This window comes from Hemicordylus capensis, chromosome 2 (genome assembly GCF_027244095.1).
Source record: "Hemicordylus capensis ecotype Gifberg chromosome 2, rHemCap1.1.pri, whole genome shotgun sequence".
NCBI lineage: Eukaryota > Metazoa > Chordata > Lepidosauria > Squamata > Cordylidae > Hemicordylus > Hemicordylus capensis.
In genome coordinates this window covers 276,381,206-276,407,549 of record NC_069658.1, presented here as the reverse complement: position 1 = coordinate 276,407,549, position 26,344 = coordinate 276,381,206, and the positions used below count along the sequence as shown (strand labels likewise).

The following is a 26,344-nucleotide window of genomic DNA, read 5'->3' as shown; positions in this document are numbered from 1 at the left end:
ATGCTCTCCAACTCCATCAAATGATCCCTTCCATGGTTATAAATTTAGCCACAGTTCTCGAAACCCTGCAGATCTTTTAGCAGGCGCTACGTTGCAGTCTCCATCTGCCTTCCATGCAAGGATGTGGATAGATTAGCTTTGCCAAACATAAGGATAACAGCATGCAGGAAAGTGCAAAGAACTCTATGTTATCAAAAGCCAATGAAATCATAAACTTAGCACACCCAGGCAGGAGTCATGTGTACCCTTTGATGTCCTAACTCTTAGTAAAGGAGGAAACAAACACGCCATATTTAATAGCAATTCGTTGACTCCAGCAACACTTTCAAAGTTAGACAGAAGAGATTAAATGCCTTGATAACCTTGCCTGAGTTTGAGTAAAGAACATTTTCATAGCTTGCTTTTCAAACAAGAGCTCAACCTAAATTTCAGACTAAAGCTGCAATCCTATAGAAACTTAGGGGTGGGGTGTAAGCCCCCAGTGGGACTTTCTTCTGAATAAATATGCTAAAAATTGGCGCTGCATGAAAGTTTCTCTACACATGCTGTATACTCTGACCTTCAACAGCTTTGCTGACTTGGACAAGAAAAAAAAGATGGAAATTATTAGCAACAAATGCTGAACCATCCATGATTTAACAGATGGGACAATTATCTTGCATACTAAGCTCTGGAAGGATCAACAAGCATCTACTCCCTGAGGATCACTACTGAGGCTGGGAATGCCCTGATTGCTTTATGTCTAATATATATATATAGAGAGAGAGAGAGATCTCCTGCTGCACAACTGGTTGGCCAGCCTGAACATTTTACGGGGGTTGAAGACTAGGAGAGACACAAAAATGGACCTGCAATAGAACGTTGTAGTACATCTCTGATATGTGTTACCTGAGCATGATAAAAAGACAAATATTAGCAACAAAAACAGCTTCTATTTGGTTTCCTTCAAAGAAGTAGAGGCAACTTGACCCAGGCAATTAGTTCAATTATTCATTTATATTGCTGGAAGGGTTATTTATGTATTTATTCATTTTGCTGATAATATCCAAATCTAAACTTGATTTGCTGCAAGCCTTGATTTTCCTTCAGTGGTTCTGGCAAATGGTTGTTCTGCATCATTTGTAGAGACACCCTCAGATATCTGAAAACTGCTCATCACTTTCCTTGTCTCTATGCCAGGGGAAGTATTGGACTACAACTCCCAACATCCCCAGCCAGGATAGCCAGAGGCTATTGAGGCTGAGGATGATGGGTGTTGTAGTCCAACATCATCTGGGGATGCAAGCTTGGGAACCCCTGGCCTAGGTCAAATAATCACACACTTTGTGGGACCTTCCTTGGTCAAGAAAAACTGCTGTCCTCTTCTCACATGTCATTATGACATACATACATACATACATACATACATACATACATACATACATACATACATACATTATTATAAAGGCAACATTCCCTTTTGTCCCTGAAGTATATGGTAAAGCAGTAAAGCCAACCTATTGTAACTATCTGGAAGCCATTGTGATTTTTAAATCATCAAATGTAACCTAGATTTTCGGAATGCCCAATTATAAAAACTGGTTTTGGGGAAGGATACACCACTGCCTTCTGACTCCCAGCCAGAGAAACATTTTCATTATTACATTGTATATGGGTAAAAACAGCATGAAACTTTGAGCCAAACTATGTTACATTATCCTGCATTTATAAGGGTCTTAACTAGTAGAAATGGGGATGCAATCAGGACTGGAACTATCTACATACATGGGAAAGAGACATGTTTCCCACCAGGTCATGGTCCTGATGAAAATTCCTTGCCCCTGAATCTGCTGTTAGCATCAAGAGGGAAGCTGCCTTTGGTGCCAATGGGCACTTTCCCCACCAGAGTTCCTCATAGCCTCAGTCCATTGAGATCACAGGCTGACAGAAAAGAGTTAAATACTCACTCTGTATGCACCATGGTCCTCATCCTAATTTCTCTGCATAGCTGCTATTTAAGTGAAAACACAGGGATAACCTTTACCTTTCTTCAGTGCATGTCAAGAGTAATCTCAGTATTTTTGCATAGCCATTTTTATGACCTGGGTTGTGTCACAGGGTCAAACTGCATGCTACTTTTGTCTGGCCCTGTGACACACCTCACTTCATAAACCATTTATGCAAAGTGTCCCATACAGTGAAGTCAACCTTACTAAGTCAGCTTCTAGCCAAATGCTGTGTTGAACTGTTTGTTTGTTTGTTTGTTTGTTTGTTACATTTTATATCCTGCTCTACCTCCAAGGAGCCCAGAGCACTGTACTACATACTTAAGTTTCTCCTCACAACAACCCTGAGAAGTAGGTTAGGCTGAGAAAGAAGTGACTGACCCAGAGTCACCCAGCAAGTATCATGGCTGAATGGGGATTCGAACTTGGGTCTCCCTGGTCCTAGTCCAGCACTCTAACCACTACACCACGTTGGCTCCTTATGGATTGGGACCTGGGGCCAATTCATACCTTTATGGGCATCATTTGATACCAAACCATTCAGTAAGGCTGTTCTCACGGGCAACCTAACCCAGGCCATGGCAGTCCAGCCTGGGTTAAGCTGCTTGTGTGCAGTACTGGGTTCTGTGCAGATCCTGGCACTGCCCGCCTGCCTAGCCCTACTTTGGAGTGAGGCCATTAGCTGAGATTACGAGTATGAGTACACCTTAATCCCGGCGCCAGGGTTGTGTGCACACTTGGGCTGCTTGCTTGCAGCCTGAGCGCACACAGAGACAGGCACCTAGAGCACCCATCTCACGGGGATACTCCACAATGCACCATGCTCATTGCACAGTGCATTGTGGGATACATGGAGATCCACATGGCATGCAGCAGGGCAGATCATGTGGGAGTGTGGTCTGTGTTCCCACCAATGCTGCAAGATCATCTGTGGGGGGCAGGGGAAGGTAGGTTTTACACAGAATTCCCAAACTGCTGGTAGCTGAGACATATTAAGGCGGGATGAGAATCCAGAGTCACACAGGCATGGAGCAACTGACCTCCTTGGAGGGAATCAAATCCTTACACATTTTTGCTTTCAGTGTAATTGCAACATTCAGTCATTTCTGATGCAGATAGAAGACAATTCTCTATCCTCAGAAGTTGTTGACTGGGAGGCATACCAGCGCCTCAGGAGCCTGTGGTGATTGGCAAGTAGAAGCTGTCAGTCAAGAATTTCTGGGCACCTCCTCTGTGGAGAATTCCTAAGGGAGGGGCTTTAGAATGGAGGGAACTGGAGGTTATAAATAGAGATGACAGTTGATTAAAAGAGTCAGATAGAGATGGTTAGGTCTCTTGATAGAGGATCTGGATAAGGTCTCTAGGGTTGGAAATTAGGAGGTTAGGCGGTAGGTTTTACATACCAGTCTAGACTTCTGTCAGTCAAGAGTGACTAACAGATATAACTGCTGGAAGTATGTAGTTGGACAGGGGTTATACAACCAGGGGTGGTTGTTTTCCAGTGAAGAGGTGAAAGTCACAGAAAGCTTATTTCTTATTCATTCACCTCAGAAACCTGAAAGTAACGCTGCTGTTTAGGACTGCAACAATCTTAAATGAGAACCTGAGCAGTGTTCCCTCTAAGGCATGTGCATGCTCAAAAGTTTTTTTAATGTCTGCTTAATTAATTTTGGATCCCACTCAGGCTGAATCAGGAAGGCCCCACTCCTAATGCATGTGCGCACACACTGCCTTGATCCTGCCACCCAGAACAAAATTCATTCTGCACACAGATGGAAAAAACTAGAAAACATTGAACCTGAGTATTTGTTATAAACTTGAACATCATAACAGCTGGTGTATTGACTTGCCAGGATTAAGGTTGATACCTTGTTTCATCAACCACTAAGTGTGTGCTCCTACGCTGTAGAGTTTTAAGAAACCACATAAGCTTATTGTACAAGCATAAAGGTTTCGGTTTTGGTTTAGACCTATACACTGTTTCAATTGAGTCTTCTCACTTAACCCTCGGACACGGAACTAAAATTTGTGTTCGAAACCCAAATCAAGTTGGAAGTTGGAGGTGGCAGCATAAGAAACAGAAGGATTTAAAACAAGGGCATCACAAACATATTATTTATCTTACCATCTATCTATTATATTAATTCTCCTGGGTGTGCCTTAGAATGTGCATCCCAGAGCCCAGCTGATTGGCTGGGCTGCGGACATGCCTGATTGGCTGAGGCACACCCAGGAGGTGTGGTTGCCTCGGCAGCGGCCCGGCCATGGAGGCCAGAGGTGGCGGGCCCGGCCGTGGAGGCAAGGCCCAGGAGGGGAGAAAGAAAGTGGGAGGGGCAGAAGTGGCAGTGGGGAGGAGAGGTGGCTGGGCCTGGAAGCAAAGACTGGGGCAGAAGGGGGGGAGAGGTAACCGCCAGCCCCAAAGAGCACACAGATGCTCTGTGCGAGGTCGGCTAGTAGTTTTTAAAACACTAATCTTCCTCACCAAACCTCAGGTCCTGACAGAGCCTTTCATTATTCACTGGGGAAATGTGCAAAACTGATACATAGGATGTATGACTTCCATGTAATGCAAAGAGTGTTTCTGAGTAGTAAAATACAATTTAGAGCTAGTAGTGGTTGGAGAAACGAGATCACGCAGGCCCAGGTTAAGATCTCCATTTAACCATGAAGCTTACTGGGTGGTCTTGGGACAGTTACTTTATCTCCGTCTAACCTACTTCGCAGGGTTATTGTGAGGATAAAATGAGCAGAGGTTGGGGAGAAACATGTACATCTGGATAAAGATGTAATAAATAAATGTGCATGCAATAATTTATCAAATAATACCTACCCCAGCCAGACACACTTACCCAGCCCTTTGGGGGACATCTACAAAATAGTAGCAAATGCCTTTAGATAATTGTATTCAAGCTGTTAGTTGCCTAGGGAGCCCCATTTCACGGCTGAAAGGTATGTGAAATTATTATGTGTTAATAAGTATTAACACATAAATAAAATGTATTTTTTTTATATGTGCAGAAGAGAAACAAAACATTTTTCCAGCACTCCTCTCCATAACAGGTGGCGGTGGGGTGTGTGTGAAGAAGTGGGGAATAAATGCTGATTCAGGTGCTTTTAACACTAAACATAAATACATCCTTTTTTGTTTCATTTTCAGACCTCAGACCTGAAAAGCCTTTTGCTATTGAATTAGCTTATTTTCAGGGACACACTAGCAGTTGTCACCAGTCACACACGTGTGCCCTAGCACAGAATTTGGGAATGTGACTACTTGAATTAGCAGGCCTTTTCTTCACTGATGCCCTCCCCTGCTAGATGTCTAAAGATCTTTTCCTTGAGAAAGGCACTCTAGTAGACATTTCCTCTGGTGGCTGTTAGTGAAGCTTTTCTCACTCTCTGCTCTTTCTCCCACATACATTAATTGACGTTAATGGGACTGGGAACATGTTCTGCTTGGTTCATCCTTCTTTTTTATTTCTCACTGATTGAATGGCTGAAGCAAATGCATCTTCAGCTTTGAAAATCTTGGCAAATGAGCATGATAAATCAGTGACGGATTGGAGCAAATGAATCACAGTGTGGAGATTTTCATCGAGTCTTGACCCTTAAGAACTGCAAACTTTAAAGTGCCCCCTTCTCTCTCTCTCTCTCTCTCTCTCATAGGAACATAGGAAGCTGTCATATACTGAACTGGTAGTCTTCACAGTCTTCACAGACTGGCAGCAGCTTCTCCAAGGTTGCAAGCAGAAATCTCTCTCAGTCCTATTTTGGAGAAAATAGGGATGGAACTCTTGAAACCTTCTGCTCTTCCCAGAGTGGCTCCATCCCCTGAGGGGAATATCTTACAGTGCTCACACTTCTAGTCTCCCATTCATGTGCAGCCAGGGCAGACCCTGCTTAGCTAAAGGGACAAGTCATGCTTGCTACCACAAGACCAGCTCTCGCTCTCGCTCTCTCCCTCCCCCCTTCTCTCTCTCCCCCTCTCTGCCCCCCAAATGTGCTTCCAATTTCTCCAGCAGCTTTGCATATGGGAGGAGGCAGGAATCTTATGCATAGAAACAGAGGATTCTGCTTCTCAAGCAGTAATGAGGAATTGTCATCAGCCAAGTTCAAATAGCTAGAGAAACCACTTCAAGGACCCTGAAAAGCAACTGGGCAGCTTCAGAAAGAACAGCTGGCAAACGGAGCAAGAGCATTTAAAACTTCAGCATAATGAACTAGCAAAACACAGCTGATTCCTTCAATGAGATGCACTTGTTGAGAGTTAAATAAGAAGCTCCTTTTTAAAGGCACTTTTTACACCAAGTACTGCCAGATTTGCATGTTGGGCTGTCTCTTCTGATGCACTCAACACACACCATAAAAAGCACTTAGTTAAAGGTGCCAGGCTGAGACCCAAAGATCAGCACGTTGCCTTTAAATTTTCCATAGAGTGGGTGATGAATCAGCTGTAGCTTCTTCTGCACATTCTTTCCTTGGTCCACCCTTCTTCTTTGCCTTCTATATGGCATACTGGACTTCTGTTAACTATAGAAGTTGCTGGGGAAGAACAGGCTGTATAAGCCTCGTCTCCCACTTACACTGGGGAATTTGAGAGTACAGTACAGCCCTTCAGGCTGCAACCTGGTGATCTTAGGTCTTCAGAACTGCTTTAGTTCTAAAGGACAGGTTGGAATCCTCCATCTACTGAAGGGAATTTTAGAAATGTAACTTCTAAATTGCATCCACTGAAGGGAATTTCAGAAATGTGATGTCCAAAATGAAATACAAGGCAGGATTTGAACCAGCATCATATTTTTCAATAATGCTCAGCAAGGCTGAGAGAGAAAACAGCAAGATCAGATGCAACTATCCCCTGCTAACTGAGCAAAGATGCACCTCTTTAAAGTGGTGATTCTCTTTATTTAGCAGGCAGAGAACAACTGGCCTTATCCATCCCCAGCACAGCATCCCTCCAGCGGCTGTTGCTGGTGTCTATCTTATGTTTCTTTTTTTAGACTGTGAGCCCTTTGGGGACAGGGAGCCAATTTTTTAAAATTTATATCTACATAAACCACTTTGGAAACTTTTGTTGAAAAGTGTTATATAAATATTTGTCTTATTCGTAACTGCACATTCTCCCTCAATTATTGAGTGACTGAGAGAGGTCATGGAGCAACTTTCTTCACTGTGCTCTTCCTAGTGGTCTCGGAGCAACCAGAAGATTCCATTTGGCAGCTGAACTGCCTGTCTGCTTTCCTTCCTTGCCCAATCCCACACTCCAGAAGCAGACCCACTAAAAGCTCTCAAACAGCCTACCTCTTCTTGTCAGCCTTCTTTTCCTTTTGGCTGCTCTTCAAAATAGGCATTGTGGTTCAGATAATTAGAAAAAGAATGGGAATGTGTTGACCACATCTGCTGAAGTTTCAGAAACCAAAATGCTTCCAGTGCACACCGTTCCCTAGCTGTACTCTTTCTCATATTTCTGCCTCTACTACTTGAATATCTTTAATCTCTCCAGGCATTGGAGTTGAAAGAGCTACACTGGCTCCCGATATGTTTCTGGGCAAAATACAAGGTGCTGTCTATTACCTATGAAGCCCTAAACAGCTTAGGCCCTGGGTATTTAAGATAACATCTTCTTCACCATGAGCCCCATCACCTGTTAAGATTGTCTGGAGAGGTCCATCTGCAATTGCCACCAGCTTGTCTGGCAGCTACTCAGGGACAGGCCTTCACCGTTGCTCCCTCTGGGTTTTGGAATGCACTCTCTGTTGAAATAAGAGCCTCCCCATCTCTGGCAACTTTTAAAAAGGCACTGAAGACATATTTATTTACCCAGGCTTTTAATTAGATTTATAGTTTTAATACTTTTAATATTGGCTTTAAAATGGTTTTAATGCTAATGAATTTAGCATTAGGTCCAGGCTCCAAAATTACCTAGGTGCCCCTCTGCCGAGAATGTTTCCAGAAAGTGCTTAATTGCTGGAGCACTTCAGCATGGTTAGGTCTTGGATTGAGTATTTAGCTGAAACAGGAATGAGAAAGGGAGACCATCATACTCTAGGAGTCCCTTCAAATGTACTACTGCCCTAGAACTCCCATTAACCTTTATTTGCCCAGTTCTTTTGTGGATTGCATTTTAGTAGGAAAATGTTGTCCTATTCAAGCTAATACAATTTCCAGAATAGAACCATCACACCTACTGACATTCCCAGCTGTTTTCAATACATACAGTACAGGCCAAATATGGATTACATGTGCTTCTAACTGGCCCTTAGCCACAGTAAAAACCAGTACATAGCAAGACCTGTGGGCTTTCAGTTATTACAAAAGGCTGAAACAATGGTTTCAGAGTCTACAGCTCTATGCACCTAGAAGGGAAGCAAGAAAGTCAGTGTTGGCAGCAAAGCTATCTCAGTTTGTCCTACAAGGCAGCCTCAGGTCAGACCTTTCTTCAGAAATAACTCCCAAGAACTGTGCAGTCCCCAATCCTACTTCATCAGCTCTGTGAAACAGAGCCTTTGTTTCAAGGCTTCACCACTTGTGCCTATCCCATGGACTTAAGGCACACAACTCCTCAACCTGCATAAATTTTCCATCATGGTGAGATCTACTTGCAAGATGAGACCATTCACACAACCAAAATAGGTAGGTCCAGTGTCCTACCCAGGTTTGGTAGCTGGGTGCACTCCCAATTTTCAGTTGTGTGGGTGTAAACAACTAGGTAGGAGGAGGGAGAAGTGATTGTGTGGAAGCAAAGTAGGAGGAAAAGCTGAGTAGGAAAGTATTGTCCTACCCAGCTTTCATACCCAGCATTTGACCAAGGTGGGAAGAAAAACTGTTTCACCCAGCTTTTCCTCCTACCTTGCTTCCACACATTCACTTCTCCCTCCTCCCACCTAGTTGTTTGCACCCACACAATCAAAAATTGTGAGTGCACACAGCTCCAAAACCCAGTTTTCAGTTGTGTGAAGGACCTCAGCCTTGTGGAGAGGTAACAGGTACAGGGTGTTGCAAATTCTCTCTGGTAGAGAAACTCTTTTTCAATTATAGCAGAGTGCACAGAGGCACAACAAAGCAGAATTTAGTTTGGCATGCGTGTATGCTAAGAGTAAAGTAACTTGGAGCCAGTTCATAGTTTCAAATCAATATATATGGAATTGATTAAAGAACTCCATTCTAGATAGGAAAGTGAGGAGTTAGGATCTCTAATCTAGCTAGCTAGCTGGATGCAGATGGATTCTGCATCTTCTCTGCACACATGGTGCAGGGAGAGGAGCTTGCTTGCATGTTGCAAGGTAGAAGGAACAGGAAGAGAAGAGAGGGAGAAAGTTAATCCCTAAGAGTACCAATCTACATTTCAAAGGGATAGTGTCAGAGCAGTAGAGAAGGGATGACCAATGTCTTGACCCTCTAGCCCTCTGACTCACTAGTCTGTCCTCCACTGTCACTGAGACAAGAGACAGTGCATAGTCCTTAACTTCCAACACAGGGGATATCGGGATGTCCATGGAAGATGTCTCAGGAGCATGCCTGATGGGGAGCGTAGCTATAATTGAACAAGAAGGGAGGGGGGCTCACTTGCTGAGCAACAGCTTGCTCTTCTCTCTCTCACTCCTGCCTCGCTAAAGAAGAGTTTGGCAGGCAGGGGACCATCTTCACTTTTTGTCCCAGGGCCCACTGCTTGTAATGTACCCTTTCTAATTGTGTGAGGCATAGATTTGGGCATAAGAAACAAATGATCCAATGTGTATGTTCTTGGGTGGTATAGTTGCCTATGAAGAATGTACTCTATGCTGCCCAGAATATTTGAATTGCTTCTTAGGCTGGTGCTAGGTTGTGATGTGCTTCAAATGCCACATTGCATACTCTTAAATGATGCAGGCTCCAAGGACCGCCCATTTCAAGCACTGTGTTATTCAGTGCTACAAAAGATAGGCAAGCTCCAGTGTGGAAGAAGTCAGCAACGGACCCAGAATTCTCTTTCCAGGAAGCCTGCAGGGACTTATTACAAGAGCCCCTGGTGGCACAGTGGTAAAACTGCCACCCTGTAACCAGAAGGTTACAAGTTCAATCCTGACCAGGGGCTCAGGGTTGACTCAGCCTTCCATCCTTCCAAGGTCGGTAAAATGAGTACCCAGAATGTTGGGGGCAATATGCTAAATCATTGTAAACCGCTTAGAGAGCTCCGGCTATAGAGCAGTATATAAATGTAAGTGCTATTGCTATTATTACAGCCCTATTTTTCATCAGTATGGTGAACAGAGTAGAGCTGCATAATTTCCATTATAAATTAATTTTACCCAAGTTCTGCAAATCAACATTTCTCAGATGAAGACTATTTAGACTTGGAAAAGAATATGCACCAATGCATTTAATAGAATGGATAGAACAATTCTCCAAAATATTATCTTCAGTTATAATTAATGCATTGGCAACTATTCTTTTCCAAGTCTATTATGTATGTTATAACTGAGTGAGACTAAGCACGTAAGGCCTTCCCAGACTATCGTATTGTCATGCAATATATGCACAGGTGTTAACTGTATGTCACAAGGGATCCAGATTTCTTTCTTCAAAGAAGTGAAATCACAGTTTCCCAGCACTCAGGCTACAATATTTTATCTCTAGGGGAGGGGGAATCCCAAAGCAATTACTCTCCCCCACTGTCATTTTGAATAGTGATTACAGCGTGTGTTGCACAAGTGTCACAGATGCCTGCTGCATAGTGCTTATGATATCACTAGTGACAAAAAACTCAACACTGTTCCATTCCAACCCCATGCCATTTTATGCATTTCTTAGTTGTTACATTTTATTTTATTTCTGCTTGAGAGGGTAAATGCTTCCTTGCTGTACCTCTCAAGTGCATGGAGCAACCCCTTTCTCCAGCAGCAATGCCCATTTCATAGACCCTTTGCTTCACGTTTTTTGATTCCCTGCTCTTTGAAAGCTTTCTGCTTCCCCCTCAGTAGCAATACAGGGGGCATGTATCCCCTTGTGCTTCACACACACAGAGATTCATCCTGGCAACTAGCTATTCAATACCATCCCAGCAAGGCTTACTCCCTTTTTGTGAAAGAGATAATATAGAGTGCTCTACTGGCACTCACTGGACTGGGATTAACAGAAGTATAACACCATGAACAAAATCTGTTTTCTTTTCACAGTATAGAAAACCTTGTACTCACCAATTGTACCTGTTTAATAGACAGAGTGTCTATTTTCACACTTAGAATATGCTAATATGTATTAGATGTGTATCTAGGAATGGAGCCTCACAATGTTATAAACATGTACAGTACTCACTTTGGGTCTGTCTTCCTCACTGGTCTTTGATTCAAATGATTAGTGTGGTCATTCCAGAGTTCATTGCTTCTGAAGCCATGTGATAACAGAATGCCGAGAAACCCATTTTTTTAAAAGCAACAATTCTCCCTCTGAATGGGTATTTTCTGGTCCAAATGTATTTTTCAACTGTGTGTGTGTGTGTGTGTTTGTTTGTTTGTGTGTGGTTTTTTGTTTGTTTTTGTTTGTTGTAATCTGGAACACTGTGCTCTGGAACTTTCAAGTCCTGAACTAACTTTCTAAGTATCTGAACTACTTCCTTTATCCAGATTATTTCTCTCATCCAGTTCATATCAATTAGCAGCAGGTTAAAAATATACACAAGGTAGTCAAGCAAATGACAAATATTTCAATAATAGGACAATATACCAGCAGTCCCCCCTATCCCTTATTGGCTTGCTGATTATCTCTTTCATTTAATTCAAATTGAGTTACATTATTTTTCACAAGCATAAATTGGAGGATTTGGAGTTTTTTAAAGTTATATAGAGTGAGCACTCTTAGCACAATAGTCTAGAGTATCCAAAACCTCTGCGTTTACATCTAATTTCCAATGAGACCTACAGATACTTCTTGAAAGGTTATAGACATTGCTTTCAGATCCATGCATCCATTGTAGCACAGTGGGGAATATTGTCTTCAGCAAAACTTTGTTCATCTGCTAAGTTACACAAGAGGCTGTGACGCCTTTGAAGTTTTGTTTGCATTCTTTTGCTGCAGCCTTTGAAAAAAGCTATCCTTGGTAAGGGTTTGCAGGCATGTTAGGAAATGAAGATGATTAATTGCCCCAATTGCCCAACCATTCAGATTTGTTTCATTGACAGGAACGTTTTGGAGCTCTACCACACTATTATTATCACTTTTAATGTGGAAACTTCTTTACTACTTTGACCTTATTTGTCCTCTTAAAAAAAAAAAGTTTGCTCTGTTTCCCAGTTTTAGAGAGGGCAACAGAAATGAAGAGATTTTGCCTCACCCAGTTAGTCAATAACTGAACAGGAATTTGACCCAAGTTTACAATTCTTATAGGGATCCTAGACCCGAGAGTTTAGGACTGTGGCAGAAGCAAAGAGCACCACTCTCTCTGTGCCGCAAACCATTTTTTCCCCTTTTTCTAACCTGTGCAACCTCAGGATTTTCTGTGCATGTTCCAACTGTCCCTGTTTTCTGAAAACTGTCCCCTATTTTGTCCCAGTCTCAGCCTCTAGAGTTTTCATTCTTCAGGATTCAGCTCCCTCCCCAGAGTCTCTAGAAATTAAACCTCCAAACAGGTGGTTGGCTGCATCCTGGGAGGATGCAAATAGGTGGCTGGCTGCGTCTTTCTAATGCACCTGCATATGTTGTTCACTAAGGCACTGTAGTCCAAAGCATAGAGCAGGAGGAATCCAGTCTTCAATAATGCGTAATAGTGGGTTGGGGGGAGACTCAGGCAATAATTTTGATATGAGAATTGATTGTGCACTTTTATTCCTATTTTCATCTGCAAAATGTCAGAGAGTATGAGTGTGGCTCATCTGCTTTGGTCATCTGGAATATTATGTTCTGCACTTATTTATTTAGCATATTTATATACCACCCAGAACTCACGTCTCTGGGTGTTTTACAATAAAACACAGCTTGGAACAAAATTAAAACATTAAAATAATTTTAAAACAAAGATAAAGCATTTCAGACATAAAGGAAGGTGCCAATTTGAACTATCAATCTGGTCCAAAGGCTTAGGGCCTGTACTTTTAGGAGAGTATCTCCATGTTGACCCAAGGCACCCGATGCTGACCTGATGCAAGGCACCTGATGCAAAGAATATCTTTAAAGCAACTGCACACATGCCCCCGAACAATGAGCTCCTGGCCCAGGGAACACCAACTGAGAGTGCCCTTCTACGTGGGTTCCTGGTTGTGTGTTTGCTCAGGCTGCTGCAGCCCAAGCAGACACAGAGCTGGATACCTAGAGCGCCCAGCTTGCAAGGAAGTGCCCGCACCACGCATCTTGTGTGGTGCATTTAGGGATTCCTGGAGTCCTGGCCTCCACATGCCCGCATGGCTCCCAGCAGCACCGGTCGTGTGGGCCTACGAGCCATGTGGCCAAAACCAGCTACAGGATCATCTGGGGGGAAGGTAAGATTGAGCCTGCCTTTCCCCTCCCCTGCACCATCCCCGCTCCGTGCACAGGTCATGATTTAGAGTGGGTTCATCATTTCAAGGATTTAGAATTCAGCTAAACTGAAGGAAAGCATCTTGTTTCATTATACTGGATTGCATCCATTTATGGTTTGCTGCGAATTTTCCAGATTTTTTTTTTGTCACAAAGAAGTGCTTACTAATGGAGCACTGAAGTGTCTCAGATTGTTTCTGCTGCTCTCACAACATAAACTCTGCACTAATCAACAGCCTGTTCCAAAATTCAGAGGAACTCCAAAAATAACTTCCACCACAATGCAAGGAGAAGCTGTCAAGGAGAAGAAATGTGAAGCTCCAGTAGTGCTGTACAAGGCTGAAGCTGCCTTATACTGAATCAGAACACCTGTCCATCTAGCTCAGGATTGTCAACACTGACTGGCAGCAGCTCCCCAGGGGATACCATTGAATCTTAGACCTTCTCCATCCAAAGCACAGGCTTTATGACTAAGCTATAGCCCTTTCCCTATTACAGTCCATCCTCTTAGGCTAATATGCATCGGATTGACATGTGACATTTGGATGGCAGCAGTCATGCATCCATATGATGAGGATTCACAGCAAAACCTTCTTGGTGGTGTGAAATTCCTTTCTTCTAGAACAGGGGTGCACACAGAGGGAAAACATGAGGAGCAACATCTAACTCAAATTTTTTTTAGCAGGGAATGAACAAGACGTTTGGAGGGGAGATATAGGTTATTCAGTTCGTGTTGGGATTTTGCCATTGACATTGTCTCAGTTCTTTGTGTGGGGCATGCTTGTATAAATTTGAATGTGTCTGTGTGCTGGCTTGCGGGTAGAGCCACTGTGTGTGTTTGTCTCCTCACTTGCTGCCTTGAATTCAGACTAAGAGGTTCTCCTTCTCTCTTCATAACAACAACATCATCAACAGATATTTATATACCACTTTTCAACAAAAGGTTCCAAAGCAGTTTACATAGAGAAATAACAAGCAAATAAGATGGATCCCTGTCCCCAAAGGGCTCACAATCTAAAAAGAAGCATAAGATAGACACCAGCAACAGTCACTGGAGGTACTGTGCTGGGGGTGGATAGGGCCAGTTACTCTCCCCCTGCTAAATAAAGAGAATCACCACATTTAAAAGGTGCCTCTTTGCCCAGTTGGCAAGGGTTAGCAAAAGAGACTGTCAGTCTGTTTATTATTTCTGTAGGCTATGTTTTAGTTGGTAATAAATATCAGACTCTTGTTTCTCAGTTAAAGTAAGCTTCCTGTATAATCACTTATACAAGATAAGTAATTTATCTGCAACAGTTTGGTGGGATAGAGTTTAGTAAAATGAGAGGAAAACACAAATGCATTGGGGGGATCAGCACCCCTGTTTTAGAAACACACCAAATCTCAAGCATCTTTCAGAAGGCTTGGCATTTAGAGACCAGGAGTTGAGGGGCATTAATACAGATTTTAATTTTGTGGGATTTAATAAGGTTTGCATATTTTATTTGTATGTTGCTATTGGGATAAGGTATGGTATAACCCACCCCAAGACCTTGCAGTATAGTAGAATAGCAACTGAAGCAAATAGTCTCATCTGTCCTAGGAATTAAAACTGATTATGCACTGTACTGGTCATTGAACCAAATCTAAATTATTTATACACAAGTTCCCTCTTATAATCATGCCCATAAATGTTGAACACCTTGAACTTCTGATAAACATTTATAAATACAAGGCCAGCTATATTATATACACTGCCTTAATATAAATCACAGCTAGAAGTCTTTTGTATACAGTGAAGACTGTCAGTCTAATCACATATATGGAACAAATCAGTTGTTGGAGTTTAATGCAAGACAGTTCCATGCAAAACAAGATTTGAGGTATATAAAAATGCAGGAATAATTAGTGAAAAGGAGGAATGAAAGACTAAACATGGCAAATGATAAATTATGGAGCCACAGTGCCTCCTCTGTCTATGAAAATGAATGCTACAATAAATTCATGCACATGACCATACAGGCTGGCAGGTGGGGAGGGCTCCCTCCCTGGTTCAATCTCCCTCCCCGGTTCAGTCTCCCTCCCCAGTTCACTCTGCCCTTCTCCACAGCACACAAGTGGCACCACAGTGAGTGGCAAAACAGGGAGCTGGAGGAGGAAGTGCTTCAGCATCCCTCAGTGCACCATGCCACACCAATCCTCCCTCAGCCAGGCACTCTTGCCACCCCCAACTCAGTGCATGCAGCCCGAGCATACACATGACCCCGGTGCCGGGGCTAAGGACACACTCGCAGCCTTAACCCTACCTAAAGGCCGGGGTAAAAAGTAAGGTTAGGTGGGGTGGGTACGCCAGGATCAGGAGCGTTCCAGCACTCCACATGGGCAGCCTAACCCAGGCTGGGTTAGCCCTAGCTGGGTTGGGGTGCTCAGTAGAATAACCTCAAAGTCTTTCTGAAATAAGGGCCATCTCTTCACTCACAGGCACCAGGTGGAACAATATATCTTAGAAGCCACATCCAACATTTCATCTATGTGTCTGGAAATTAAGAGCATATAGGTGTGCCTGATGGGTGCTTCAACTATGGGACCCTACATGGAACTCTCCTCCCCAACTTGATTCCACAGAGCCCACACCTGAGCCCGTTTTGAAAGCACTATGTGACTTTTCTGTTTGGGCTGGGTGTGGGCTTTGTAATGAGTGGTGATTTAGCATTTATGGGGCTGGAGAAGCTAGAAGTTCAAATAAACAAGCGCTGGGCTTTCTTCTTCTTTTCATTACTCAGGACTGAAAAAGGCTAGACACCTTAAAAATGTACAATCTTTGTTAGTATTCATTTAAGGAAAGAATGCACAGGACATGCTTTGAAAATGGAAACACATCTGTTCAGATGAAATAAGAACCAGATGTCCACACACACACACACACACACACACACACACACACACACACACACAGTAAGCAGAAGTCTATGCAGCAAAAATACCTTAACGTTTGACCCCCGTTGCATGGGGAACAATGGGAAAACTTTCAGAAGCAAGAATCTGCTTACAGAAGGTAGGTCTTATTAAAACCAATCATTCCATTCTCTGTACTCAGCAGGAGATGCACAAGCCATATCAGGCCCACCATAAAACTCCCATTAGCTTTATTCTGTTCCTCCAGTGGCCATTTCCTTTATACTTTCTCAGCTCTTTGCAGTGGCAGCTGCTACCTCAGCCCTTGTGATACTCTGTAGTTTATAACTATCATCACTATCATCATCTTTGAGGTATCTGTCGCTCTATATTGTGCCAGTCTCCTAATCTTCAAAGCCAACAGCTTCATGGAAAAGGTTTTGAGGAAGAATTTGAAGTAAGGTGAGCAGCACATCACCTTTCAGAGTCGGAATTTCAGACAAAGAAAATTTATTTCTAACTATAAATGCGTAATAGGAAGTAAGTGTTACTGTAATACATACAAATAAGGATGTGCATGATATCATAAAGTAACTAGCAGCTAGAACTTGAGATTACAAGGGATCCCGGTCTAAGCAGGCAGAAGTGGTTGGAGAGCAATGCTGGCCCATGACGTTTTGCTGCCTGAAGCAGAGCATCAAATGGTGCCCCCTGTTCCCCACCACATTCCCTTTCTATTAAAAACATACCCCAGTTCTTTTCTTCTTTCAGACCTATTCCCCTTCCATCCCTTTTTAAGAGGAAAGGAATAGGAAAAGTACCATGGGTGCCATTTCCAGTTCTTCCTCTACAGCAGGCCTACTCAACTTTGGCCCCACAGCTGCTTTTAGACTACAACTCACAACAGCCAGGGATTATAGAATTTGTAGACCGACATCTGCAGGAGGGCTGAAGTTGAGCAGCCCATCTCCACAGCATGAGGGTGCTTGGGGGACTGCTCTGATGCCCTAGAGAACTGGCTCACTTTCTGCCTCCCAAAGCAACCCAGTTCACCCTGTTTCATCGTAGGGCCAGCCCTGTCAAAGAAGGGCAAGCAACCATGCAGAGCACAGACACTGTGGTCCCTTGAGCCTGGAGGCTTCACCTTGAGCCTGGAGGCTTCACCTGTTCAAAGTCATCTCCACAACTGTGATGATGTAATAGCACAGCACCCTGGTACCTGCTGATCCCTCTCCTATCCTGTGAACTGGCCCATTGAGTAAGACAACATACCAGTGTTGTGATGTAAGCATTCCTTCTTACCTCGAATCTCACACCTACTCCAGCTTTATATAGGGCTGATTCTGGATCTAAATCTATTAAGCTTACCATTTTGCTTGTCTTCCCAATTTGACATGATTCCAGTTCCCCCCATTTGCATGTAAGGTGTGTCAGCATTGCTAACTTCCAGTTGCATGGGATCAGCTTGCTGTGCTTCTAGTCACTGATCATCCCTCTCAGGCTACCTGAAGCCTCTTTTCTTGGTCGTAGGGGATTGGTCCACCATTAACTGTGGGGAAATCAGCAGATGAGGTGCATTTCCCCAGCTCTGGAATAGCTCATCACTGAGGACAAGAAACATGCTTTTAAAAAAAACAACCTGAGATCTTTGAAAGTAAAAAGTATATTACACACAGATGATATTCTTCCATTTCCTTTCCTGCTGACTCCCAAACCACAAGTTTGGTTGGATTTGGCATAGGCAGAGTCTCTCACACCTGGAAAACAACAAACTAAAGCTGAAGAAAAATGAAAAGTTGGGATTCCATCCAAATGGAATTGTCACACTCCCAGCTGCTTGTACTCACCTGTCTCAGACTGTGAAATCAATAGCTTTAGGGTCCAAACCATTTCACATGCTCAAATACCTTGTTCATATATTTCAATTGCTGTTTGGTTTTCCTCTTTTTAAAACTGATTTTTGGGGGAAGGTGGAGTGGGGGAGAAGAATCCTACCAAGAAAATAACCAGCCCTCTTGATATTTCATAGAAAAATGTCTTTGAGGACTTGGAAGGAGCAATGATAGATTTAACATCCCTTTTGCTTTGGGCCCCAGATGAGCCAAAGTTTTGTGGCTTTTGAGTTTCACATCAAACATTGCCCTTTCAGTGATAGAACTTTTTGCTGTAAAAGAGAAACCTGAGGGTCAACCTACACATGACATTTAAAGCATTATTCCGTAGCTCTGTGGACTTAGTTTTTATTTAGTCAAAAACAGCCAGATGGCCGGTGGGGGTGGGAGGGGGGGTGATTGGGAACATGGTGTGAGAGGAGGGGTCTTTAAACCGTTTGCCAAGGATTAATACCAATGGGAGCTCTCCTTCTGAGGCAAATAGCAGCTGCAAGGGGGGTGGATCAGGACCATGGCAAGTCAAAGAATTAAAGCCTCCCTCCTCCTATGTTGCAGTTCCCATCTGAACCATTTCCCTTTCCTGTGGGCTGCAGCAGCTGCTATTGTGGGGGGAAGGGAAACAAGCACACAAGAGTCCGCTCAATGCTTCTTATACTGTATAATTTGACCCCAAGAGCAAAGGCAAGTAGACTTTATCTTGTACAGATTCTGACATTTTAAATAGATTTCCAGTAGATTTTTCACAGTGGCCATTTATGAGCTGGAGCTGATGGGAGGAAAGTGTTTATCTACAGACATATTGTACAAGCCAGTACTTAAAATTTTTTTATTTTATTTTATTTTTACATTTTATATCCTGCTCTTCCTCCAAGGAGCCCAGAGTGGTATACTACATTTCTCCTCACAACTAAGTTTCTCCTCACACAACCCTGTGAAGTAGGTTAGGCTGAGATAGAAGTGACTGACCCAGAGTCACCCAGCTAGTAACATGGCTGAATGGGAATTTGAACTCGGGTCTCCCCAGTCCTAGTCCAGCACTCTAACCACTACACCACACTGGCTTTTGAACTTGGTCCACATACCTGTTTCAAACAGGAAGCTGCAGCACATTTCTTTACACTTGGCAAGATTTTCAAAATGCTTTCGGAAATGGTTTGCACTTTGGCTGCAGTGCAGAAGAGAACAGACCCAATCTCACCAGTGTTTTAATCACACGTTTCAAGCCAGCAATCCTTTCAGTATGCCGGAAACAAGACATGGTAAGGGAATCATTTAGAGCCCTTGCAGGGTGATGCTTTCATGGGAAAAGCAGCCCCCACAGCTTCTTCTCTGTTTTCAGTGTCATTTATACTAGTATTACTCTGTCACTTGCCTTATTAGATAAGTGGGAGTGGGGCATGCAGGATGCAATAGGTGCACAGCTGGGTCACAGAAGAGTGCAGTGGGGATGTGTGTCATATACATTGTATAGAGGGAAGAACCCTAATTTATGCAGGCAAGTTTTGCCTTTTTTAAAAAATCACTCCCCACACACTCCACAACTATCTATCTATCTATGCTCTGCCACTACAGTGCACTACTTTGGGAAGGCTCACAAAATTAATAAAATAGATACAATATCAAATAATAATAATTTTTTAAAAAAATTAATACGGTTAAAGGATCATACTAATGACACATTCAGAAGTTACAATTGTTTTAAAGTTACAAATTAGAAGCTAAAAGCTTTAAAAAGTTGTTTAAAACCCTACAAGGCATAAGCAGCAGATAAAACATTAAAAAGCTATCAGGACTGGGAGTTATACATGCACATTGTCTTAATGTTGCCTTGGCAAGCAGTCAGACTGAAGGGAAGCAAGAGGCCTGCCATGGCAGAAAAGGCAGGAGGGAGTTGACTGCATAGGACTTTGCCTAAGGGCAAGTGTTTTAAATTTTCTCCCCTACAATCCACCCTATTGGAGGGCATAACTCAGCAGTAGGGCATCTGCTTTGCATGCAGAAGGCCCCAGGTTCAATCCTTGGCATCTTTGGGTTGGACTGGGAAAGACTCCTGCCTGAAATCTTGGAGAAACTGCTGCCACTGCCAGTCAGTGTTTACAATACGGAGCTAGATGAACTGGTGGTCTGACTGGGTATAATGCAGCTTCCTACATTCCTATGTTCCTACTCTGGCGGAAAAGAAGGGAAGAGATTTGAAGGAGAGGGAGGGAAGAAAGAAAGTGAGCTAGAGTGGGAATTAAGGACAAAGGGTGAGGGGAGTGAAGTAAACGGGGCAAATGGGGAGCAAGAGGCAGTGTAGGGGGACAAAGAAATACTGCATTTGGGAGGGGATGCCTAAAGAGGAGGTGCACTCTTAGGGACAAGACAAATTAATGGAGGATGGATGTATTAATAGTTATTGGTAATGATGGTTATAGCAAACCTCCAGATTCAGGGCAGTATATCTGTGAATAGCATTTGCCTGGGGGTAGTAGTGAAAGGGAGCTGTTACCTTCATGCCCTGGTTGTGGGCTTCCAGGAAACATCTGTTTGGCCATTATGACCAGAGGAAATGCTGGGCGAGATGGACCTAGCTGGCCCTTCCTGGCTTCAACAGAAATGTTGAAGCAGCTTCTTTAGGGCTGGATTCATGAGTCTGGAAAGCATGAACAGGAGTGGAGAGGGAAGTAAATTTTCTCTTCTTGTCTTGCCCCATACTCCACCATCTTTGAAATTTTGTCACAGGTCTATACTTGTTACTGCTACTCTGGGGTGTAGCAACCCTTTAGCAAGTGGGGACAATTGTTCCAGGTGCCAAAGGTTTGTGGGGGCCAAGGCAAGGGTGCCCTCTTGCCCCCTACTGCACCCAGACAGCAAGCAAAGCGCTCACCAGCTGGGAGCACAAGGCATGCCCCTCTCCTCTCCAGCCAGTGATGTCAGATGCAAGGGGGGGGGGCGGTGCCAGTGCAGAGAATGGGGCTGTCACAGCCCCAGCACAGTTTCATTTCCTAATTTCCCCTGTCTAGGGAAAGGAGTTCTCTTTCAGTATTCCACCAATCGCTGACAGGGGGCATGGCTTAAGAACACACAGGGGGTGGGGGAGTTTGTCCCCAGGCCCAGCAAAGCTCCCTACGTGCCTGCTGCTACTGCCAATAATTAAAGGCAGAAGGTACTGATTCATACGCCTTGAGAATAGGGAACCTCAGGGAATATCTTCTCACCATATAAGCCACCCCACTCTAGTGTACTTAGCTCAGCTTAAGAGATTTGCTGTGCATTTTTAGTCTTTAGGAGTTAGGCTTGTGGCTACATAGAGTAGGACATTCTAACTGTACCCATCCTTTGGATGGTTCTCCCTTTTAGGAGAATACTAATGGCTTTCTTATTTCAAAAAGCTTCTGGCTAACTTGACTAGGTACTGTCAGGTTTTATTATATTGCTGTTTCCCTGCTTTTACAGTTAGTTTAATTGGTGGTTTTACTGCCTAAAGTTGTTTAATATTTTCAGTGTTGCTGGTACAAGTAAAATCTTACACCCTCCTGGGTGCCTCTGACATCATGGCAAACTGTGCAAATCATAACTCTCAAAAACACCTTTGGATATAATGGTGTAAAGATGGCCTAAATCAGAACAATCCAAGGGTTGTATTTGAAGAAATGTAAGAGGCAAGGGGTCACATCTGATGAGGATATCTGTCCCCTGTCAGCCATGGTATTTAAAGCTTACAGCTTAAGGGGCACTCCTATACCACCCTATGGCTTTATGCAAGCACACAGTTGTACCCTACTCCGATACTGCTTGATGCAAAGGACAGGGGAACACTCAGTTTGCATCTTTGTGCAAGTGAAGGGGAAAACATGGGCTGACCATCTGACACTTGATGCTGCAAACAATTGGTGGGGGAATCAGTTGTTCCAATGCTTCAAATTAATCCATTCTCCACACCAGGGAGCTGAGCTGACCAGGTGCAGTGTGGGGGAGGAAGCCATTTACGCCTGTGTTTTCTCCGCAAAGGAAGCAGGGAGAAGAGCAGTTTGGGAGGAGGAGGAGGAAAGAAAGAGTGCTGCTAAGCAGCAGCATTTCTCTTGAGTCAGTATATCATTGCACTTACTTACAGAGATGAGAACCCATAAGAGATTCACTCTGTGGCTACTTTCACAAGTAATACCAACAAATCCATTTTCTTTTCAGTTTAGGAGGCATGCAGCAATGTGCAAGACAGCCATTGTAATTTAAAAGATAGTTTCTAGAATGACGGCTGCTTTATCTGAACGTGTTTATGGGCATGCATTTTCCTGTTTGTGTGACTGTTTTAGCCGTAGACAGCTGGATGCTTTCCCTATGTCGGTGTGGATTTTCCTGCACTAGAAAATGGCAGGCATGCCATTTCTAAGAGGATGAAAAAGAAGACACCACATACTTTTTGACAGAAGAGCAAGAACGGTGTTGCTGCTTAGTACATTGCTGCTTTCTCCAGAGAAAGGAAAACTAGCTTCCGCGCTCATCAAAAAATGTAATTCTGAAGCAATTCCACTCCAGCCACAGCACACTGTACACATAAAGATTACTGTGTGCCAAATTAAAAGTGAATTGCCTTTTAAAAAGCAAGAGTAAATAAGAATACTCTTGCACCAACTTGACATTGGTGCATTAAACTGAATATATTGGGCGGCTGCTGCAGCAGTTGCATTTAACAAGTTGTATTTTTTTTTAATTGCTCAAGGCTGTGTTAGTAGTTTAGGGTTACTGTTTAGTTACTACCATGCCTAATCTTGGGAAATACTAGCAAGTCTTCTGATATGAGATACTCAGGGCTCATTCAGAATCAGCCCTCTAGGGGGCATATATGTTTTAATTTTTGTAAACCGCCTTGGGGTTTTCTTTTAACGAAAGGCGGTATAGAAATGTAAAAAGAAATAAATAAATAAAATTTCCTCCCTGGGTCCCCTTCACTTTCATGATAGGACTTGTCTTGGCCATTGAGAGGGGAAAAAAGAGACAACAATAACGCAACTCTTGGCTGAGAGACCCATCCCATCACCACCATCACAGAAGAGGGCTGTTATAAGGAGGAAAATCAGGATCTACTCCATGCATTCATACTTTGACAAACACCAAAGATTTGGATAGGGATTACATTCCAGATTATTGACAGAAATGCCAACATAATAATATAACCTTTCCCTATCATAAGGTTTTGGCATTTAAAGATGCCCTCTCCTATTTTCCCTTAATCAAGTGCATTTTAAACTGGCCTACATGTAGTAGTTACTAAGGCTACGTCTGCACCAAACACCTTTTGCTTACTCTATTCTTGTCCTCTGTTCTCTCGGCATGTTCTCAGTATCGTTGCCTATAGGTCAGAAAAGGCTTAGAGATACAATTGTTCTAGGATTTATTTGTAATGTTTCCAGCTTCTGATATTTTTAATATATTTTTATACCGTCCACTACCAAAGTCTCTAGGCAGTTTACAATAACCTTCTCGGTCGCTGCCCCAAGATTGTGGAATGCGCTCCCTGCTGAGATACGATCCTCCCCATCTCTGGCAATTTTCAAAAAACAACTGAAAACCCATCTTTTCACCCAAGCTTTCTCAGCTTCCTAAATTTGGGGGGGTTTAATTTCTGCTTTATTTTAAAATTCAAAACCCGATTTCAGGGGTTTTAATCACTGTAATAGTTTAATTGTTGTTTTAAAATGTTTTTAAATTGTTAATTGTTATATTGTTTTTTAATTTGTTTTAGCTCTTTACTGTTTTAGTGGTTTGTTTTAATTGTAAACCGCCCTGAGCCATTTTGGAAGGGTGGTATACAAATCAAATATATAATAGTAATAACAACAAAAACAAACAAAAATAACATATATATTTAAAACATATATAAAAATAACAGTTAAAACAATCAATAAAATTCAACTAAAACATCAACTAAAAACTTCAACTAAAAAGCTTGGTTGAAGAGATCAGTTGTTTCCTAAAAGCCATCAGGGATGGAGCAGCTCTAATCACAGCAGGATCTCAGCTTCTGATATTTTAATCTCAGCTTCTGATATTCAAAAGCATACAGCTTCTGAACATGGAGGTTTCATATCTCAGTTAGAGCTAATAGTCATTGACCGAGCTTTCCTCCACTAATTTTTATCACACTTTTAAAAAGTCATCTAAGCTAGAGGCCGGTTAATGCCATAAGTCAAGTACTGTATGTGTTGTGTGAAATCGTACATTTTTGTCATTCTGACCCTTTTGCTCCAGGTTCTGTGGCTGACTACTCCATGTATACCTTATTCAAAGATATGTTTGTAGAAAGTCTCCTCAAAACACACAGAAATGTTTATTCTGAGGATTAAATGGACTTGTACTGATTCTTGAAACCTGAATAATTCTGTGATTATTCCACGCTACCTTCCCCTTGGAGAATTTCATCCTTTTCTGTGAACAAGCTCCCTTCATTCTGCAGGTAGCCGATATTTTAAATTAATTTTAAATTCCAGCCTTTGTGTTTGACCTGTCACTCAGGACTGTATCTAATGCATTCCTCGTGAGCTAAGATGTTCCAGGCTTCCATTGCAGCCCAGAGGTGAAAAGCAATTAAACTGACACAAACTATAAACCTTGAAGTATAATTATATTTGAGCTGTGCAAATGATGTCTTCATAAAACATCGAGCAGCTGAGGTGACTAATGTTTACCATCAAATGCCTTTTCCGTTAGCCATGGGACAAAATTTGATGTAAACCTGGGAACAACAAACATGAAATTAATTCACAAAATCTAGATCTCTCTTTAGAGCTTTGTGGTATCTTTCTTTTCAAGATAAGCAGAGACTACTTTTCCTTTAACACATACATGTACATCTATTCCAGGGCAAAGCACAATCATACTGGGACCCTGGAGGAAAACTACAGGATGACTGCTATCTAACGTCCCATATCAGATCCAGTTCAAATTAATGGGGCTATTCTATCTCTTCACTGAGGCCCATGGGTACTAAACTCTGAAGATCCAGAATACATTTGATCTTTCCTCAGAAGAGACTTCTGATCCAGCCCAGAATTTCAATTCTGAGAATCTGGGTGCTTGCATATGATCAGAAGAGGGTGGTTTGGGCCTCAGAAAAGCCCCTTACCCCATACTAGACAGATGAGCAAAACCTCGGGTACTGCAACCCCCACTCACTACTGAACCTTGCAGTGGTGAGCTTGGATCAGGGAAATCCCTCAAGAATCAGGAGAACCTTCTCAAAAGGCGGTGAACTCCATGACATCAGCAGCCACAATCTGATTGGCCATGACAGGGCAGGAGGCAGGCCCAGCCCTATTCAAGTCTCTGCTAGTATGGGACCATAGAATGTGTTGTGCGGAGCAGTACACTCACAGCTACCAGACTCTTGAGCTTCAGAGCTCTGTCACAAACATGGCAGCAGCTGCCAGGATCTGAAAACACCAGGAAAAGTTGACACACGGTCATCAAGCCTAGGTACTGGGGCCCCTGCTCTTCACTAACTTGTGTTAAGAGTGAGGGTTAGAAGCAGGGTTATCCAGATTTGGGCTACCAGGGCTTGGGGCATTCGCCCTGGTTCACACATGCATGCAACCCTAAATTAGAGGCAGATAATCCAGGTTTAGCTGCTCGTGTGAAGAAGCTTATTATGTTGTCTCCAACAAATGAGCCAAGGGACCAATTATTTTGTTCCTAAACAGAATATTTACACCTAAAAATGTGTACATTGTGCACATTACCTAAACAATATGTCTCCAATGTGTACATAAGAACATATGAAGAGCCTTACTGGATATAGTCCCGAGGCCTATATCCCTGTTTCCCACAGTGGCCCATCAGATACCAAGGGAAGCCACACAGCTGGGAGATGAAGACATGCTCCCACCCCTACCATTGCTCCCCTGCAACTAATATTCAGACGCATCCTGCTTCTGACCATGGAGGTAGCCTTCAATTATCTAGATCAGGATTTCTTGACCTTGGGCCCCCAGATGTTGATGAACTACAATTCCCATCATCCCCAGCCATGCCCATTGTGGCTGGGGATGATGGGAGTTGTAGTCCATCAACATCTGGGGGTCCAAGGTTAAGAAACCCTGATCTAGATGTTTACCTGTATATATTTTATTG

At 42.9% G+C, this 26,344-nt stretch overlaps 1 long non-coding RNA gene across 1 annotated transcript; it reads right to left on the bottom strand.

Moving 5' to 3' along the window:
- Positions 1–16,951: 16,951 nt before the first annotated feature.
- On the bottom strand, positions 16,952–25,626 carry LOC128342416 (uncharacterized). Its single transcript, XR_008314967.1, has 4 exons — positions 25,341–25,626; positions 24,904–24,950; positions 20,727–20,870; positions 16,952–18,100 (listed from the first exon to the last, which is right to left on the bottom strand). It is a non-coding gene; the product is annotated as an uncharacterized LOC128342416 (long non-coding RNA).
- Between the last annotated feature and the right edge of the window lie 718 nt (positions 25,627–26,344).